General features: G+C 35.6%; 1 long non-coding RNA gene across 1 annotated transcript; it reads left to right on the top strand.

Moving 5' to 3' along the window:
- Positions 1 to 1,766: 1,766 nt before the first annotated feature.
- LOC114030649 lies at positions 1,767 to 8,330 on the top strand. The gene is made up of 3 exons (XR_003567655.1): positions 1,767 to 1,837; positions 7,886 to 7,964; positions 8,144 to 8,330. It is a non-coding gene; the product is annotated as an uncharacterized LOC114030649 (long non-coding RNA).
- The last annotated feature ends 254 nt before the right edge of the window (positions 8,331 to 8,584 follow it).

The raw sequence follows: 8,584 nt of genomic DNA, 5'->3' as shown, positions 1-8,584 counted from the left end.
TTTTTACTCTGCCTATTTCCAGTATTATGATTAAATTGGCACATTCTTTCTGGGTGTGACTTTCTCTTTCTAGAAGGTGTGTCAAAGAAGTGGGAACAGATCTCCTGGCCCAGGGCAGCCTTTCATTGGGTCTCATGATTCCTTTTGGTTCCTCAAAAATAGGGGCAAGGTGGAGATAAAATGTGGCAAGAGAAGGAAAGACTTCTTGTCATAATCTCAAGGGCCATTAGTCTTTATGTGCTTAATTGGGTAGAGGTGGGGATTTGCATATATGCGTATTTGCAGTGCTCTGTTGCAGAGAGGATGATGGATTTGGAGTTATGCTAACTGATTTCTCACCCTGGTGCCATTAATTACATGCTGCTTCATTATAGGCAAATCACATGTCTTCTGAGACTCATCTTCCTCATCTGTAAAATAGGGATAAGAAGCTTTGTCCTCTGTACCTCAAAAGGTAATGGAAAGGATATCGCGTTGCAAAATTTAATTGTGAGTGGTTTGTGACTCCATCCCTATGTGTGTATAAGGTGGCTACACTAAAAAGTCCTTTCTGTGTTCGAGCAGCTGCTGCTTCCTAGATAAAAAGCTGAACTATTAGAAGTCACATACACACATACACATACAAACATATATACACATATTACACACACACACACACACACACACACACTCACACACACACATGGAATCATCAGCTGTTTTTCCTGAAGAGGTATTACTAGATTTGAAAAATCTTTCAGGGCAGTCCCTGGTTGAAAAAAATGAAACATGGCATTGTACTTAGAGTCATGAAGAAGCGAGTTCCAAAACTACCTGCCCCACTCCATAGGAGTCCACTAGATTCAACAAACATTTATTAGGTACCCATCAGCCCAGGATAAGGGCTTCTGATAGGTAAGATATTGTTTTCTCTGTCCTGGAAGCAGGACCCCATGACATTTCCTATACAACCTCACACCTTTCTTCTTCCCCTACTCCTTTTTCAGATCCCCTATGTATGCTGATTTCCTCTGTTATAATACATGTATGCTGATTTCCTCTGTTAGAATATAAGCACCTTGAGGGCATGAGCTATCTTCTTTGCTTGTATTTATCTCCTTAACTCTTCACAAAGTGCTTGGCTCATAACAAGCACTTAATAAATGCTCTGTCTTTCTATCTCTATCAGCTTCTTATCTGTCTATCATCTATCTAGCTATTATATGTCTGTCTGTCTGTCCATCAGTCTCTCTCTCTTTCTCTGTCTCTCTTTCTCTCTCTCTCTTTTTCTCTCTCTCACTGTTTACCATTAGATCTCAACATATAAGGATACATTGAAAGAATAGCAGCCTGTTAGGATCTCTCTCTCTCTTGCTCCAGATACCTCTTTGACCTAGATCACTTAAGTCTTGGAACTCACATGTCAGAAGAACTCTCAGCCTATGGAGCCTATCTCTCTGATTTGAAGGATAGAGTGCTCCTCTCAGAACCTCAATTTAAGAAGGGTGCCCATCCCACTCCCATATCTTCATTCCCCACCCAGGTGTTTTAGTTATTCATCATATATTAGAAACCTTTTTTTTTTCCTGGAAAATCACTTGATTCCTGGAATTTACACCTCAAAAGTACTCTTTGTCCCCAGGGCAAGATTCTACCCATAGATGAGACATCATTTTCTCAATTCATTAGAATGTCAAGGAAAATTGATACTATCAAGTAATGCATTCAATCTCTTGGGCATATAATAGGGTCCAATGGTTGCACTAGCTACATTCAAATGATCCAAGCTGGAACCACCAGTCACAAAAAGACTAATGTAAATGGTTGGATGCACAGATGAAGAGTCCATATGAACAGGGTAAGCAAAACTTTTGTTGCCTGAGGGAGGGGGAGAGGAAGAGGAGGGAGGAAAGGTTAAATAATGAAAGTGAGTGTCTGGCAGACATAGCACTTTCTTCCACCACTTAGACCTTAAGATATATTTAGTCATGATCCCAAACAAAGCTCAGATTAGGTACCACCACATCTGAATTGATTCTCTAACACTGACTTCATATTTCTGGGTCTGAACTGATAGCATTTATAGTGTTGCTGAATGAAGCAAGGAAGGAATTAGCTTCATAAGGCCAGTAAAATATCAGACTCTTTCAGAAACACAAGACCTAAGCCTACTTTTGTCAGGATGAAGGAAGGTTATTCTACCAGAGCTAGTCCTTTTGAGTTTCTAATAGTGAGCACTTCATTTTACTTGGCTTACAATGCCACTTTGGCACAGGGCAAAATAAAATAAAGGGCATTCATTCCTCAAATATCCATATGTTGAATGTACCAATTTAGACTAGAAAGGGTAGGGAAATGGGCATAATCTGGCTTCAACTAGAAAAGTTTCAAGGATCCTTCAGCTTAGACAATTCTTCCAGATATGGGCATAATAAGATTTGCTATTAAGAAATCATGGAACATAGAATAGCAGAGCTAGAAGAAAGCTTAGTCTATAGAATGTTAGAACAAAGACTTTCAGAGGTGGAAATTACCTTAGAAGATAGAAAGGCAGGGCTGGAAGGGACATTTGTAGCCCAAGTCCCAAACATGCTACATATCAGGAGAGCTAGTTAGTAAAACCCCAAATGGGGCCACAAAGAGTCAGACACAACTGATAAGTGACTGACTGAAAGTTAATAAAAGAGTGGAAAAATCATGGAAAAATATTGGTTCAATATGGTATGGAGGAAGGAATAAACATTTAATAGGGAAATAAACATAGAAGCTAGGTACTCTGCTAAGGGCTTAAAAAACCTAAATAAATATTATCTCATCTAATCCTAACAACCTGCAAGATGTCATTATGACCTCCAATTTACAATTGAAGAAAAAGAGATTAAGTGATTTGCCTAGGATCACAGAGCTAGTAAGTGTCTGAGACTGGATTTAAACTCAGATCTTTCTGACTCCTGACCCAATGTTTTATCCACTGTGCTACCAGCTGCCTCATTCATATATTAATACATTACTACATTTTATCAATGAAAAATTGGGTGTGTATTTTTGTTTCAATGAGGAAAAACAAAACAACGTCCATCTCTACCTGATGCTTAGTCCTGACTTAGCTCCTTACTTCTTAGAATGACAGAATCTTACAATTAGAGGAAAGAGCATCAAAGTCCATCTAGTCCTGGGGTTTGTGAACTTGTTTTTCTTAAATGTTTTGACAAGTCTATTTCAAGATAATTGGTTTCCTTCATAATCTTATGTATTTTATTTTATGTGTTTAAAACCATGATGCTGAAAAGCGGCTCATAGGCTTCACAAGATTTTTCAAAGGGATCTATCACATAGTTAATAATGGTTAGGAACCCCTGAAAGAATCTGATTTATTTCTAAGTAGTAATCAAGTCTATAATAATAATCCCCAGTAAATAGTCATCTACTCTTTCTTTCTTTTTTAAAGATCTTCAGGGACTAGGAACTTTTCTTTTTGAATAAGGCAGTCTATTATTCTACCTTTGGATGGGTCTATATTTTCATGAATTTTTTTCTTTACATGAAGCCTAAATCCTCTTCTCTTTCTGCATTACTTTTAATTCTACCCCCGGGGCCAAGCAAAGCAAGTATAATCCTTCTTCCAATTGAAAGCTCTTGAAATACCTGAACACTAGTCCTAAGTCTTTCCTTTTTCAGACTAAACCTCAACAGTTCCTCCAACCAATCTTTACATGAACATAGTCTCCAGTCCTCTCACCATCCTGGTTATTTAATTTATCTAAATCTCTTTCTTTATCCTTATTTATTGACTCAACAGTAAAAGTTAGTCCAAGGTAATTCAAAGTTAATGAAGTAATTTTCATCTTTCCCTTGTTCTCAAACCCTTGCAAAAGAGAAAACAGAAGAGAAATCCCCTATTCTTGATCTCATTTGCACATTGTATATTTTTATGGTCCTGTTTTTTGGGGGAGATTCTTTCATTGTTGTTCAGTCATTTTCACTTATGTCTGACTCTTCATGACCTCATTTGGGGTTTTCTTGGCACTGGAGTGGTTTGTTTTTCCTTTTCCATCTCATTTTACTGATGAGGAATCCAAAGCAAACAGGGTTAAGTGACTTGCTCAGGGTCACACGGTTAGTAAATGACTGAAGTCAGATTTGAACTCAGGAAGATGAGTCCTCCTAGAAATGAACTTTAAATGATATTACCTAGAGCTCTTGGGGTGCTGATGTAAAGAGATAGTGAGAGAATGTGATTGAACTCAGTAGCCACATGTAAATCTAGAACTAGGGGGTTTTGACTGGTAGAAAAAAAGAGTAAGTACAATATACCCCACTCTGGATCTATCAGTAGGTTCTATATTATTAAAAACATATAGGCCAGCAGGAAATCCATAGGGATAGCCTATTGTCAACATATAAGATATAACGAATTTGGCCCTGGAAAATCATGTTACTTACAGGAAGGTGATGATTCTTGTTAAGGATTATTTTAAGTTGATCATTTCTTCTTTTTTGATATTCAAAATTATTTGGCCAGTTTACATTTACATATCAAATTATTAAGGAGGCATACTTGCATTGTCCCAGGTAATCCTTTATTAAATCAAAATATAAAATAATTCCTGTATTTTTAATACTCCTCATCCAGGAACCTCATTTTTTTGTGTAAACCCTCTTGACATTCAGTCTAGACATTACTGGAGGGACCCACTTCATGAATATCAATCAATGTATTATACAGAGACAAAGAGTGTTAAATTATTTCCAAGCTTTTGCCTGTTGACAAAATGTTAGTGTAATAATTAAAAGAGTGGAATCTTAATGGCACAGTGGCACTTCCAAAGTACCAAGTGTATGCTAGTAATGTGTAGCCTTGAAGTCAGCTTAGGGAAGGAACTTAACCTCATCCTGAGCTCAAATTGACATTAAAATTGCAGTGAATCCTATGTAGGCAGAAAGAACAAGGATTCATTTTAAAGTGCCAATGACATCTTATTTCATGTTTTTGATTTTTTTTGGTGGGAAAACATATATAATATACATATATATGTCTATACACATACACACATATCCATATATGTATATGTACACATGCACATAAGTACATGTATGTAGAGGCGATACGAATATATCTCATACATATATACCTATATGTGTATACATATAGACATGTATGTATGACATGTGTCATACACATATAATATTGTAACATAACACTCTTTCTCCTGTGGCAACAGGCATTTAAAGTTTTTCACTTTGGGTGTGAGACACTTGTCACTTCTCTCTCTTGGATTCTATTTGTACAGTTTTGCCATTGAAAGAGAAGTAGCTTTGGTTCAGGCACTTGGAAAGAAAACTGGATAGGAGTCTAGGAAGCTTGGGTTCTTGTTTCCATCCTGGCATTAATTAAACATGACCTTGGGAAAGTTATTTCATGACTCTGTGTGTCAGTTTCTTTATTTGTAAAAGGAGGCTAATAGATTAAATGCTCATATGCTGCCCCTTCCCTCTCTGCCATAACTTCACTGCTGCTCCCATGAGAAAAATGTTAGTGGCAGTGGAGAGCTAGCCACAGATGAAAAAAATTTTGGAATCCAAAGCACCATGGGGTTGGAAATACATTTCAGGGCTCAAAGGGTCACCAGTGGCCTTTGATTGCTAGATCTTCTGTTCATCCTCATCTTGTTTGATTTCTCTGCAGCATTTGACAGTGATGATTATTCTGTTCTACTCAACAATCTCTCTTCTTTTTCTTTTGATAGCAATAGATTCCATGACTCATGATGTTCTTCTTACCTCTCAGATACTTTTTTCTATAGCCTTTGTTGGCTTCTAAGAATCTTCCTGCCACCTGGGTTCTCTCCAAAGTTCTTTTCACTCTTGGTAAGGTCCCCCTATATGATCACAAACCCTCGCATTGCTCAAAGGGTAGAATTGGGCACTGAAGGGGTGGTGTGGAGTATCAGGATGTTGGGGCACAAAGGTAAGTGTGGTTGTGTTGGAGGTGATAAAGTCCAGGATTAGTTATAGCAGGGAAGGTGAGATGCTACCCATCTCACCGCCTTTCAGTTGCTTCATCATATGCTGCCTTTGAGATCAGCTATGCCCCTCCAAGAGGGCTCAGCCTTGACCTTGGAGACCACAGTACCATACCAACATATTTATATAATAGCAATAGGGGACCCCTTTTATTTCTTTAATTTATTTTATGGAATAAAACAGCCATTTCCGTAATGTAGTACAATTGAAAAAAAAAATGATGGTTGTATATGAAACTGCAAATCCACCATGAATAACTTGCTATTCCTTCCAAATATGCAACAAAATCACAATGCAAATTTCTTTTTTATTTCCTTTTTTCCTCCCTTCCCCTCTGCCATGGAGATGGCCACCATTAGATACAAATAGGCATATATATGTGCATATATGCATATATATGTGTGTGTGTATATATATATATATATAATTATTCTATATGTGCTTCTATTTATCAGTTCTCTGGATGTCTATAGCATCTTTCTCTATATGTCCTTTATAGTTAACTTGGGTATTTATAATAACCAAAATAACTTATTCACTCAAAGCCATTCCTAAAACAATATTGCTGTTACTGTATCCAGTGTTCTCTTGGTTCTGCTCATTTCACTCTTCATTATTTTATGCAAGTCTTTCCATGTTTTTCTGAGATCATTGAGCTCATCATTTCTTATAGCACAGTAGTGTTCCATCACACTCACATACCACAACTTGCTTAGCCAATCCCCAATTGATGGGCATCCCCGAAATTTCCAGTTCTTTGCCACCACAAGGAGATCAGCTATAAACATTTTAGAACATATGGGTTCTTTTTCTTTTTCCTTAGTCATCTTTGGAGATAGACCTAGAAGTGGTATTATTGAGTCAAACAATATAGGTAGTTTAATAAATCTTGGGCCACAATCCCAGATTGCTCTCCAAAGTGATTGGATCAGCTCACAATTCCACCACAACAAATAAGTCCACATCCCCTTTAAAATTTTTCACTTTCCACTTCAATCATTTCAGTCACTCTGGTAGGTGTAAAACGATATCTGAAAGTTGTTTTAATTTTCATTTTTCTGATAAATAGTGATTTTGAATATTTTTTCATATGACTATAAATTGTTTTTCATTGGAAAACTGCCTGTTCATATTCTTTGACCATTTGTAAATTGGCAAATGACTCATATTCATATATATATATTTAACTTTATATATTTAAGATAAGACACATTTATCTGAGAAACTGTTAATAAAATTTCCCTGCCCCAATTTTCTGTCTTCCTTTTGAGCTTGGCTACATTTGTTTTATTTGTACAAAACCTTTTTATTTAATGTAATTGAAATTATAATTTTATACCTAACTTTGTTCTCTATCTCTTCTTCATTCATAAATTGTTCACCTATCTATAAGTCTGATAATATGTTCCATGTTCTTCTAATTTTCTTCTACATTTTCTTGTAATATCTCTCTTTATATCTAGGTCATGCATCCATTTTGACTTTATCTTGGTAAATGGTGTAAAGATATTGGTCTATGCCCAGTTTCTGCCTTACTACTTTCTAGTTTTCCCAACAAGTTTTACCAAATAATGAATTCTTGTCTCAAAATCTTAAGTCTTTACATTTGTTAAATGCAAGATTATTATATTTATTTGCTGCTGTAAATTGTATGTCTATTCCATTGATCTATCTTTCTATTTCTTATCCAGTACCAGATAGTTATGATAATTACTTCCTTATAATATAGTTTAAGATCTGTTACTGCTAAACCTGCTTCCTTTACATTTATTTTTATTATTTCCTTTGAAAATCTTGACTTTTTAATTCTTCCAAATGAATTTTGTTATTATTTTTTCTAATTCAGTAAAATAATCACTCCTTTTATTTTGACATCTTCTAGAGGTATCCATCAAAAGCAGGTAACAGAAGATGAATACAAAAGTGTGACATGATTCTGAAGAAAAGGGCTAAATCTCAGGGTGAGTTGAGTCTGGCAGAAAAAAAAACACAAAGTCAACAAAGGACCTTTTTTCAAGCTAAATTGGGAAAAAGACAAGATGCCAAGAATGAATAGGACTTCTGCTTGAAGTAGATAGGATTTGATAACTAATTACAGTGTGGATACAAAATTATTCCATTTTTATTTTTTTTCTTCTAGCTTTTCTTGACAAAGAGGATGATCATTGTACTGGAGATGACAAAGTAAATATTTATAATAGGAGGTTGATACTCAAGATAAGTGAGGAGACAGTGAGAGTACCTCAGTGGCCCTAACAAATTCAAAGTTACCTGGACCAGTTGAAATATATCTTGAGTATTAAATAACTGGTAGGCATTATTTCTGAAACATTTTATGTAATCTTTAAAAGACTGGAGAAAAATCTTTATGTAATTTTTATGTAATCTTTAAAATCTTATGTAATCTTTAATCTTATGTAATCTTTAAAAGACTGGAGAAAAAGAACATGAATACAGGAATAAAGAAGAATAAAAATTGTCCTGATTTTTAAGACTGGGAAAAATAATATCTACCAACTAGATGAAACTTCACTAATTCCTGGGAAGATTCTATAATATATTATAAAAGAGATGATTAGTA

The sequence above is a fragment of the Vombatus ursinus genome, unplaced genomic scaffold (genome assembly GCF_900497805.2).
Source record: "Vombatus ursinus unplaced genomic scaffold, bare-nosed wombat genome assembly UNPS02014973.1, whole genome shotgun sequence".
Lineage (NCBI taxonomy): Eukaryota > Metazoa > Chordata > Mammalia > Diprotodontia > Vombatidae > Vombatus > Vombatus ursinus.
Note: the sequence above shows the minus strand (reverse complement) of the source record. Positions and strands in the feature narration are given on the sequence as shown.